The sequence below is a fragment of the Fundulus heteroclitus genome, unplaced genomic scaffold, assembly GCF_011125445.2.
Source record: "Fundulus heteroclitus isolate FHET01 unplaced genomic scaffold, MU-UCD_Fhet_4.1 scaffold_604, whole genome shotgun sequence".
Lineage (NCBI taxonomy): Eukaryota > Metazoa > Chordata > Actinopteri > Cyprinodontiformes > Fundulidae > Fundulus > Fundulus heteroclitus.
In genome coordinates this window covers 59,149-72,068 of record NW_023397038.1, presented here as the reverse complement: position 1 = coordinate 72,068, position 12,920 = coordinate 59,149, and the positions used below count along the sequence as shown (strand labels likewise).

The 12,920-nt window shown below is 44.3% G+C and overlaps 1 pseudogene; it reads left to right on the top strand.

Annotated features, from left to right (window-relative positions):
* The first annotated feature begins 1,543 nt into the window (after nt 1-1,543).
* On the top strand, nt 1,544-3,603 carry LOC118561302 (annotated as a pseudogene).
* The last annotated feature ends 9,317 nt before the right edge of the window (nt 3,604-12,920 follow it).

Genomic DNA, 12,920 nt, shown 5'->3' with positions numbered 1-12,920 from the left:
TCTTCATCAAGAACTCCGCCGTGGATTTATGCATGCGCACCCAGCGCTGAACTTTTACTCCACGCAGACACCGAAAGCAAAGGGAATAACGCAGAGGAAGGAATATTTTTTTCGAGCTTGGATTATCCATGTTATGCGCTAGGACCTCGCAGTCTGCGCTTGGACATTGACCCTTTCCCGTTTTATGGAGTTTTGCTAAATCATTTGGTTGATGGATTCCACGTTATGGATGCTTGCATATAGGTAAGCGCTCTCCTACCGGGTTTTTTTTATATTATTTGGGTGCAGTTTTTCGGTTATCTGGTGGCCGGTAAAAGCGCAGGGAGCGCGCTGGGTTCCAAGCTAAAAGGTCCGGGCACAGTTGCGCACCAACGCTCGGGAGTTTTCCGGGATATTTTCACGGTGTTTTCGGCAGAGTGGGTCTGCACGGCCGTGTCGCCCGGTGCTGCGCTGTAATAAACACCCTCCCCCCCACGCACGGCGTTGTTTTCATTCATAAGTTCCTCGTGTCTTCGAAGCGTCCTGATCTCTGCCTCCCGAGTGTTTTTTTTCTCTCTCTCTCTCCGCGGGATCTCGTGTTTATCGCTGCCTTCTGCTCAGCCAAACGCGCTCGGCGTTGATCATCCAAACGAGGTGCGCAATTTCACGCAGAAGAATAGACCATGAAAGATTGGGCTTGTTTGCAAAGCGACAGAAATCGATCTTTTTTTTTTTTTTTTTTTTTTAGTGTGCTGACTGCAGAGTTCAATAGACAGAGAGGACGCTTGGTGTGTTTTTGTGTCAGTCTTGCAGCTCTCGGGCCTCCTGCAGGTTGACTTTTGCTTCAGAACACCCCTGAAGGCTAAAACTCGTAATTCCTGCCCGTATTTATGGTGTAAACATCCACATCGAGGGGAAATATTTGCACCATTATACTCCCCAAATCGACTATGCCCGAACAAATTTGAATCCTTCATCAGTCCAAACCAGAGAGGCAGTTTGCCCTGACCTATTTATTTCAAAATGCTGCAGTTTTTGCCCCCCCATGTCTCTGGGCTTCTCCCGGGTGTTGTAATAGAATACTAAGTGAGGCAGCTCATTTAGTTCCCTTGGATCGTGTCCTCATTTCGTCGCGGCGCTGCATTTAAATGTTAACTAGTCCATAGAATGTAAATGAGGAGGGGGAAGTGTTTGTAGGGGCCTGTTGAAGTTCGGATCTGTGGTGTGTCGGGGAGGAAAAGTCTCGTTAATACTCAACTTTTCCTCCTCACGGTCACAGGATCAGAAGTTAAGGACTGTTTCAGGGATAATACAAAGTAAAGGGTGATGTTTCTGCAGGTCCCATGATACAGGTTTTGGTAACAAGGATGCCAGGATGACAGTGTTGGGTTGTCGATAACCGAAAACGATTGTGGGGTTTGTCGGCCTTTTTCCACGAGGACGGTGCTGGTTTTCCAGTTATGCCGTGTTTGAGCTTCCTCTCTCCTCTCTGATCACATCCCTTCTTACCTTCCCTCTCTCTCCTTTGTCTTCTCTTTCTGACAGGTTTTCCAATGCATGTCACGGTGAATGTCGGAAGTGGTGATCCCCCCAGATGGAGCTCCAAAGTCAACATGGCCCCGCCGGATCATTAGTGGTGATCCAGCAGCCTTCCCTCGACACCCGGCAGAGGTCGGATTATGAGCGGGAGCTCCAGCATGCCGCCATACTCTCCCTGGAACAAATCAAGGCCATCCGCTCCAGCATGAGTACACAGAGGGGCCCTCGGTGGCACGGAGGCCCCCAGCGCCCCGTGTGGCCCCCAGGCCCCAGGACAAGCAAGAACGGACTCATGAGGTCATCCTCGTCAATGTGAACAACAACTATGAGCGCCAGCCATCGAGCCATCACCACCACAGCGGGGGTGGCATGGTGGTCGTGGCTGCAGGGCAGCACTACAGTGGCCCTCGGGCCCCGGGACTCAGCCGCTCCACCAGCACAGGAAGTGCTGCAGTTCGGGGAGCAACAGCAGCGCCTCTTCGGAGCAGGGACTCCTGGCACGTTCGCCGCCGCAAAGGCCCGGGGCGAGCTTGCAGCACCACCACCGAGCAGAGCGGCCCGTCCGGACTCAGCCCAAACCCAAGCCCCTTTTGCAGTCCCCAGCAGGGACCTCACCTCCACCAGCCTCCCCTGGAGGCGCCGCTCAAGCCCCCCACCAAAGGTGAAATCAGACTTTGAGGTAGTGGCCGCTGCCGGGCACCAATTCATCTGCGAGCGCTGTGGGAAGTGCAAGTGCAGCGACTGCACGGCTCCCAGGAGCCTGCCCTCGATGCCTGGCATGTAACGGCCAGTGCCTGTGCTCTGCGGAGAGCGCCCTGGAGCACGGCACGTGCATGTGCCTGGCCAAAGGCATCTTCTACCACTGCTCCAACGACGACGAAGGGGATTCGTGCGCTGACCACCCCTGCTCGCTGTCACGCTCCCACTGCTGCTCCCGCTTCCTGTGCATGGGATTAATGTCGGTACTCTTCCCCTGTCTGCTATGCTACCCACCTGTCAAGGGCTGTCTGAAGGCATGCCAGGCCTGTTATGACCGGGTCAACAGGCCCGGCTGTCGCTGCAAGAACTCCAACACTGTGTATTGTAAACTGGAGAGCTGGGCCCCACAGAGCCAGGAAAAGCCTTCCTGATCGCTTCCTGTGTGTGTGTGTGTGTGTGTGTGTGAGTGTGTGTGTGTGTGTGTGTGTGTGTGTGTGCGTGCACAGGGCGCTCCTGATGTGGATCATATGATAACAGTAAAAAAAAAAAATAACAGTGACAGTCACAGATTAATGTTTATCAAACGTTCTAAGCACCTCCCACACGACTCCTCTCCTGGCTGCAGAACCCGAAGGAGCAACAAAGGAGTAACGAAAACCACTCGATTCTTTTTTTTTTTTGTTTTTGTTTTTGCTTTCTCTGGATCAGGACCGTGTTTTTACAGACCAGTGTTTGCCTTAATTCTTTCTCTGTCCTCAGATTCCCTGAATAACGCTATTTTTGTACTCTAGTTAAGAATGAAAAAGTGCTTCTTCCGTTTGAGGCGGGCAGCTTTCTCCCGGCCTGTGCCTGTTCGGGGCTGCCTCCCACCAAATCTGTGAAGGACGATCTGTTTAGGGCGATTATGTAGCTGTTACCTGGTGTTCGTAGCCGACAGGTTTGTTGCTGCCACGTTAAAGCTGTGGCCGCTCTGCTCGCGTTGCATTAACAAAAGCACATCCATCTCATAGTATTCTCCACTCGGATATGTTTCTCCTTCCACCCGTCTGGACTGTTCACACACACTCTGTGGCATTCTCCCATGTTTTTTTTTTTTTTTTTTTTAATTATTATTATTTGTGTAAATTGTATGCTCCGTAAGAGGAATCTTTGGCTATTTTTTAAAAAGAAAAAAAAAAATGTCTGTTAAAACATTTTTTTTTTGTTGTAAAAATATTTATTATGTGAAGCTCTATTATTTTATGATATTTATTGCAAGAGACAGTCTTAAATTTACTCATGTCTGAATATAACAAAATATCAAAATACTTACTGAAAATTAAAGGGTGGCACAAAAGAAAACTATGTTAACTTTAATGCAGAAAATATATTAATTAATGAAAAATACGGCGCTGTGTGGTGTCTTGTTTGAGAAGAAGTGACTTGTGGCTGATTTTGAAGCTGTTTTTGTGTGTGTGTGTATGTTTATGGCGTATGTGGGGAATTTCTGGCAGAGAAACAAGAAAATGAACAATATGCATAAATGTCTTGCAGCTTGAGAAGCCACCGTTTGCATCCTCCAAGAGTTGCATTGCAGCGATTCTCCTCACTAAGCTTGAAATTTGATCAGCACAGGTCACTGACATGATTAGCTTTGCATCTGCGGGATCTTTTTGTTTTATTTTGTACAAAAAGATTAAAAAAACCCAACAGGTACTCTGTGGTCTACTCACACCAGCCAAACAAGTCACCACAAAACTATGCTGCGCGGTTTATTCCCCCGACTTCAGTGCAGCTATATTGGGATATTCCCTAACTCCCTAATGGTCTCCATGTTGCAGGAAGGCCTTGCAGGAATAAGAGCAACGATTACGAGTAGCTGGAGCCACCTGTTCAAAGATAATAAACTGAGGCCATCAATGCTTTGTTTTTATGACACGGTTCCTGCACTAAAGGCAACGACAGGGGCCAATCCAGCCACTACGCAGACCCACGCACCCCCCCCTACTCTATTCTTTTTTTTTTTTCTTTTTTTTGTTAGTGAATTTATCACTTTGGAAGTCCATTGACCCTCCCACCCCCACTGACACCCACACACTTTTCTACCTCCGGGCCCCCAGTGGATGAGATCATCACTTTGAGAGTTGGTTGGTCAGGAGAAAACGGCAGCAGGTTGGGAAGCGCAAACTATGGCCTGGAGTCTGCTCCGGCCGGGACAAAGAGCAGAAATGTGCTGCAGCTGCCTTGTGACATGGAGGCGATGGGGGCCCTCAGGTGTTTCAGGAAGCAGGTCTGGGGATCTCTGGGCTTACGGCTTTAGTAATAAACGGTTCGGTTTTTTTTTTTAAGCTAAAACCCGAGCAGGCAGGAAGTGTCTTGTTTTGTTACTCAGGATCCTCCTCCCTAAATGAGCCCTTCTGTCCTCAGCATGTTTTTGGTGGAATGTACCTTTTGTTGCTCTGAATAGTTAAAAGAGTGGATTAGTGATTTGTCAATTTCCTGTTACCTTTCAGACCTGTAATTTGAGCGGCCATTTGCTCCTGGCTTCTGGATAATGGCAAACAATAGGAGGCCTCTTTTTTTTCAGGTTTCACTGTAGTTCCTCTGTATGGAGGGGGTGGGGGTGTCTAAACTGTATTCAGGAGGCACAGGGCAGGAAGTCTTTACTTGATATTTTCCAGCCTAAGTAGAAGCAGCCGTGTTTTACCTGCACCATTTCAAGAATGTCTTAAAACCGCGTGTCTAGTCAGCTGAGACGTCAACGCTGAGGAAGATTTTACTATTCCTGCAGGGGAAAATGCTGCACATTTCTCCTAGTAAATATGCTTCTAAAGAGGCTACTGAAAAATTAACTCATACGTTGGCAACTACTCCAGTAATCCCTACATGCTAAAATATTTAAAAAAATATCTGATTAGATAATCAGGTGTGTAAGAAAGTACAATAAAGAGAATAAGTCTTTAACACATGAAGAGCTCACATAAAAGCATTAAAAGTTAAGGAACGAGCTGAAACTTGTCAGCATTTGTAAAAAAGACATTTAAACATTATTATAGTTTCTAATTATTAAAATATAACACTAGAAACCTCACGATGGGTCAAAGCACAGAGCTCTCTAAGACATTCACAACCTTGTTCTTGCAAAACATTGATGGCTGTGGTTATGGATGCATTTCTAAACCTCTAGTTGTTCCAGAGAGCTCTGCTGAGTTAATAATCTGGAAGTGGGGTGAACATTTAACCATAAACCTGCCGTGGCTAGGTACTCGTTGGAAAGTCTCTGACTGACGAGTCCAATAACTCCTCAGAAGAGTTACCAAGACTCACGGAGCACTCACAGGCAGTTTAAAAAAGACATGGAAACAACATAAATCATTGTTTAACAAAAAAAATAAATTTTTAGAATGCATGCAACTGCAAATGACTTCTGTGCACTCTGACCGACCAAGACTCCACTGCTGAAGAAAAAACATGTTAAAGTTTGCCGAAGGACAAGCCAAATGAAATACTGGGAGAACAGAGTCTGGGTGAGATGAGACCAAATTGAGTTTGGATGAAGAAGAGCACTGATCATCATCCAAAAAAAACAAAAAAACAATGGGGACATCATGGTATGGGCTGTCTCTGAGCATTTGGTTCAGAATTGATATACTTAAAGGATGAAAAAGTTTTGGACAACTTGATAAGAATCTGAAGACGAAATGCAAGTTGCTTTTTCTGCAAGATAATCATCCCAAGCACACTGTCAAGAAACTCTGAAATGGTTTCAGTAAAGCTGCAGGAATGGCTCAGTGAGACAACCAACTTCAATTAACTTGAAAATAGATGAAAGAAATGAAGATCAGACGCCATAGTAAAGACCCTATGACCCTTTAAGATTTAAAGATGGTTTGCAAATGGATCCCGATCATACCTGAACAATGCATAAAATGATTGTGTCCATAAAGGAGACATTTTGAAGCTTTTTCTTTTACCAAAAAAGGCGTTTCTAACAGGTGTCAAATATATTTTAGCAAGGGGGTTTAATACTTTTTCCCCTTTGCCATTCAACTTTATTATACATAACTTAGAATTCAGAGACTAATGTGATATTTTTCTCTGTATCTGTGGATTTCCTGAATTTTTGCAGACATTTGGGGTGAATTTCATGTCACAAACCTCATTAGAAGTATCAAACGATAAATATGTTGATAAAACCATACTTATTTTCTCCACTGCATGTGAAAACTGACATGGGACTCAAACAGCGACACTATCCTCCCCTTCTTTCTGCTTTCTGCACTTGTTCCAGAGTATATTTGGCAGCGCCACACGCCCACGTAATGCTTTCAGCCTCGGCTAGTCCTTTACTGCAACTTGAGGGTTTTTTATTTTTTTAGGGGGCCTGTACAAGTGCAAGCTTGCATGACTACCAAGTGAGTCACGATGGAACCTCCAGCCCACACATCCTTACCGGGGCAGTCCTTTTCTTAGCCAGGGCACCTCTGCTGGCATGGTAGGATATAAACAGTCATCACCTTCCACAGCATTCATCACCAAAAAGGCCTGCTTCAGCTTTGCTCCCCACGCTCATCTGGTTTTCATTATTTCCACTCACAGTGTATAAATAGACATAAGTAATCAGGGTAAAAAAAAAAAAACCTGAAGATGGTGGAGATTGGAAAGGAAAGAGTGTAGTTTTTTATTTTTTACACCAAAGGTTATGGAAGTTATCTGCTCAGTTTTCCGGCTTTGGTTGAATTTAGAGAGCAAAACGTGACACACATGAATGAAGTCTGAAGAACATTGGGTTAAAAGATTTGAGTTCTAGTAAAGGTCCTGATAAAGGCCGGACCAAAAGTTCAGCTACTTTCAAACACCAGAAATTAATGCTTTGCACACGGCCAGATGAAACATCCCAAAGTATAAACACTACAAAAAGAGACACATCTTTGCTTCGCAGCTTCACTTTTTGGAATTTACCTAAGAAGATCAATGAGCCCCCACACAACCTTTCAACTACGCCAAAGACATAAAACTTCCCCCCCAACTTGAAGACTCAGTTCTGTCAGATATTATTACCACAATAAAGAAAAAAAGAGGCTTGTACATTTTTTATTCTCCAGAAGGTCTATGCCCCTGTCAGTTTAAGACAGATCTCATCATATCTGCTTTTACTCAGCCTGACTTTGACATCAGTGAGGAACTAGTATGATTTAAAGCAGACTTAAAAGCAAATAAACTCTCTTGTGTTGAGGACTTTGACTTCACTTTTAGACTTTCATTACAGAGTTTAAGCTAATGCTTCACAGGGTAAATGTGTAGCTTATCAGGCAATTGCTAAATGGGTTTTCTACATTGGTGCTTCCCTTTATTCCTATAAAGTCTAACTTAATCTAGGTAACAAGGAGGACTAAAGCTTTGTCTCCATTAACAACCAGATTAATAAGAGGCAACTGGTCGTTTGCAAGGCTTCACATTTTCTAATGTGTGCTGTCTCTTTCCTTTTCCCCCATGTTGTATTTTTGCAGTTTTGGCTGTCTGCCATGGAATATTTCATACTAATGATGTCCTTTCAGGCCTTCATAGACAGCCAACATCCATTCATCCATCCATCCATCCATCCATCCATCCATCCATCCATCCATCCATCCAATGGGCAAGAGGCAGGGTCCACTCTGGACCGGTCGCCAGTTCATCACATTAGACAGCCAACAATTTTAAACGAAAATGTTTATATAACAAATACTTTGAATTGTTGGCTGTCTAGTTTTTTTAGACAGTCAACAATTTAAAGTTATTTTTATATAAATTATGTGGCATCAGTAGGTATTATTTACCAACTGAAGGTCCTTTAAATGCACTTTGGTGCGATAAGGAGTCATGATCTGTCAAATCTCAAGTCAGTTGGCCCATTTAGTGGTCAGAACCATAACCAGTGGAAAATGTGGTGATAAACAACTGTCAAAAAATAATGACCAATAAAATATAATACTTTAGTAAGAGAAATAAACTAAGGCACAATGAGGTATGTTCATCAGAAGAAACTGGTTTGCTTGCAGGTATGAAATAGAAGTATGAAATGTTTTTTGTTTGGGGGAGGGGGTCATGACACAGAGCTAGAGTTTAAAAATGTAATGAGGACTTTATAATAAAAAAAATCCTCAAAGCAAAATCTATAATTCAGTGCTTTGTTATTTTCATAAAAGGTCATAATGTCCACTGGTCAAATGTTTTCAAAGGTCCTACAGTTGCACAACATGTCAGGGTTTAAACTTGATGGAATGATGGGAGATAATGAGATTAAAATGTACATTCTTCGAGGATATCAAACAAAAGGTAAGTGAACATCAGCAATAAATGACTTAAACCAATGAAATTTCAACATGAATCCAATCCATGTAGCAGGATGGTTCAAGCAGTGAGCATATTCTTAGATTTGGTGCAACAATTAGCTCCCAGCTGCTTCCTGTTCATCAGATGAGCAGCATGTGAGACGACAAACAGTTATTTATGCAGCCTTTTTCCTCCTCCAGAACCGTAAAGGGCCTTAAGGGGCAACCCGGTGTTTTATCAGGTGTCAGGAGCTATTTGGGACGGAGGGTTTTCACCAGGGGCTCAAGCCTATAATCATTTGCTTGTGGGTGCACACACCCACAGGAACCTAAACCTGTAAAACTGTCACACACCCTTCGGTGAGTGTTCATGCTTCATTATACCAGCCATCAGATGCCGACTTATCTTCTGAGCCTTCTGCCCGTCTCTCATCTCCGTTTGTTGAACAAAGAGCAGCAGGAGCGAATGATAATCACAGCGAGAGGTAGGAAGCCAGAGGATCAATACAGCAGCACACGACCCTCAGCAATCATTTACTGAGATCCTCCGGTAATTAATTAAAAGTTGGCTTTGCTATTGATCAGCGGCTCCTGTTTCATCACATTGATTGACTTAAAGCGTCTGCAAAGTTGATGCGACAAATGGCTTTGCCAGTTCTCAGCCGTGTTGCTGCAAGCTAATTCAATCAGTCGCCTTTATTGTTGTAAACAGCAACTTTCCAGTCATCGGCTCTAGTCCGTGGTTTCGAAGATACGCTGCCTTGATGTTCACATATTTAAAAATTAGCAGTTTATGCTACAGACCCACTCACAGTTGTGGAAGGAAAATAATGCATGGCTTTCAAATGTTCTTACCAAAAAAGTCCCAAGTTGTAAGGATGCGTGTGTACAGCTGCTTAGTGAAGGCCTCAGACGTTGGTTAGAAAACATTAGTGAACAAAACGGCGTCATGACGAGCAAAGAAGACAGTGGACAGGTCAGGGGGGAGTTTAAAGCATGGTTAGGTCATTAAGTCTATATACCGTGGAGCACCATTCCATTATCCAGGACCACATTAATCACAGAAGCAGCCAAGTGGCCCATGGTGACTCTGGAGGCGCTGCAGAGATCCACAGCTCAGGTGGAATAATCTATAAAATATTGGAAAATTAAAACCAGACTCTGATTCAAGGGGGGGCAAGAAAAATTTACATTGTTGGAGGAAAGCTGTAGCTTCAGGACAAAGCAGCTACATATATGTTAAAGAATGTGGTCTGCTCAGATGAGACCAAAACTGATCCTTTTACCCTAAATGGGTGACAGAAAACACTGCATTTCATATTGAAAGCACCATTCCCCCGATCAAACATGGCCGTGGCAGAATCATGCAGTGGAAGCTGGTCAAAGGTGACAGAAAGAAACACAGGTCAATCCTGGTCAAAGACGGCGGTTCACGAATGCTCCACATCCAAACTGACTGCACTTCAGCTGTTTTGAAAAGAAGAATGGACGGGGGAAAAAAATTCTGTGCAAAGCTGAAACACAAAGTGCTTTTGCACGCCATGCTTTTGAGATTTTTTGATTTATAATAAAAAAAGTAAAAAACCATTATTAACCTCCCTTCACAGTGCTGTGAAAATGGGGATTCTGTGTCAAATAAAATCCTGATAAAATGCTTAAAAGTTGTGATGTGAAATAAAATGAAAACTGTACAAGAGGTATTAATACTTTTGCAAAGTAATAAAAAGCTTAAACAAATAATAATCTGAGCCTCCATCACATATAAATCACCTCTCTTCCAGCTTAAAAATGTCTCTGAGGTTTTCGTTTTTTGTCGTCTGGTTCTGACAAGATCGCGTCCTTGTTCCTCTTTAACGGGCCCCCGGGGGACAATTTTTTATGTGCTCGCTGCATTCCAGCCCCCCCCCCCCCCCCCCCCCCCCCCCCCCCGCCAGCACCCACTTTTGTTCTGTTCTCTCCTTTGATATCTCAACCAGCGACAACAAGAAAAGCATCAAACATGCACGTCAGGTACACATCGAGAGAAGATACACAGATTTAGCAATGAGGAGGAGGAAGGTTGGTCTTTCTTTATCCTCTCACCCCCCACCCCTCCCCTCCCCTCCCCCCACTCCGTTCCCTCTTTTTTCTGAGATTAGACTACGCATCCAGACAGATGGTTCCCGTCTGCTGGCTTTTTTCAATTCACTTCCTCTCGTCACAGACAGCCACTCTCCCCCCTCCTCCTGCTGTCGCTCTGCCCCCCCCCCCCTCCACCCCCCCTCAACGGCTCCTCTGTTATGTGGCTGGAAATAATCTTTTATTGCCCAGTTGTTCGGAAGTGACCTCCTGCCCTTGATTAGATAGGGCCAAGTCCTATCACACGATTGTGTTTGAGCTGGCGGGACGAGCCCCCCCATCACTTCCCAACGCTCACACAAACCAAACCCACCCCCCTCCCAGTACACCATCCTTTCCCCAGGCCCCCCCAGCCCCCCATCCCCCTCTTGCTGCCAGGGACTTGGTGATCCCGTGTGAGGGGACAACAATGGGGGGCTTTAGTCCCATCCAACTCTTCTCGGCTGGGGAGCAAAAGGGTGGGGGGGTCACGAGGGACTTTCTTTTTTTTCCCATCACTCAACCAGTGACCGACTGGAAGTCCCAACCCTTCAACCCTTCGACACAACCCCCCATGCCCAGTGCCATGGTTAACCTCCCAGTTGCCGGATGCTCACCCTTCGACCCTCAAAGCCTCCTTCACCTCCCTTTCCCGATGACCCCCGCCGCCCTTTAAGAGCCTGCCCAGACACAGATAGATAGACTTTAATCTCCTACACTATCAGCAGACCTTTGAGTCTGCTGTGTGGTCCACCAACAGGTGGGCCTGCCGACATATTTTGGCCTTTTGTAGAGCTTCACATCAGGCTGGCCTTGATCCTGCTAAATGCCGAGTTCTCAACACATGCTCAGCTCTGATCCCAGGGAGGTGAGGACTCCAAATTAGTCCAACTATTTATTCCACCTGACTCGTGATCAGTTTAGGAGATAAAAAAAACTGGATTGTTATGCCTGCACGCAACATTATGCAATTTTCTTTAGGGATTTTTTTCTTTTTGTCTGCTAAATATTTTTGTTATTACCTCTATTGTTTTTCTGCCGTTGTATTTTTTCCTTTTAGGTACTTTTTTTCTATATTCCACAGTGGAAGACAAATCCTGTTTGATTTATTTATTTGTTGCTGCTATATCTTTTTGCTTTGTCTACATTTATTTATTTATTTATTTTACATTTTCCACAGCAAGTTGGATGTTGCTTTTATGAGCAACCAAAGACAAAAGGCTACTACTCCACAATCTATCTACAGTTTGTGTGCATTAACACGTTTTACTACTTCACACATTACCAAATGAACTTAAAATATAACATGTAAGCATAACTTTCTAAACTATATAGGTTTTTCTTTGTATGCATTTACCTGGTGGATTTGTCAAAATGTCAAATACTCCAGAGTTCTTCGGTAACTGCAAAATTTTACAGGCCAGCCTTGTTTGTTTCCTACAATTTCTGGCATTGCTTGAAAGTGGTAAAGTGGGGTATATAGTAGCATGTTGTACCAATGTTATACTCTATGAGTCCACCAATGTTGATTTGGGACCCCTGGGAGCTCATGTTAAACCGATGTGGGTTTTAAGATAGACGGTGATTTTAAATTTGAAAGTCAGATTCATATGGACTCATTTCAGGCCTTCCTTCTCGGTCCCTCAGGTCGGCCCAACAGCAAATTCTGCAGGCACCAAGATCCAGGAGGAAGATCAGAGAGGGCAGAACTTTTCTATTGCTGCCCCTCAACTACGGAATAATCTTAATAATAATAATAAACTTGTCCTAAAACCCATTTTTATTCTTTGGCTATAAGCATATGTGAAAGTTTGACTTTGTTTGTTTTCCATCAAGTTGCCAGTCCACCATAGGGCAACATATGACAAACAACCATGTACACTCACACCTAAGAGCAATTTTAGAGACCAAACAACCAGATTGATCTTTTTGGAGTGTGGGAGGAAGCTGGAGTACCCAGAGCAAACCGCCACATACAGAGGGAGAACTTGTAAATACCATGGAGAAAGATCCCAAGTAGGGATTTGAACTCAGGACCCTCTTACTGCAAGGCAGCAATTCTACCAGCTAACCCTGTGAGGCCCCTAAAATAGCTTTTATGTCATATTTTTCATGTTTTCTTCTTTGACTGTATGTTTATAGTTGGCAGTTTGGTGCAGCACCTTGTTTCAAGTGTTTTAAATTTCTGTTCGCTCCGAAAAAGGCCCCCAGCATGATGCTGCCGCCACCATCCTTGTCTATCGGTACAGAGTTCTTAGGTTTGTGAGCGTCACCTTCTGACCAAACAGATCAATATTTCTCTTTTCTATATAT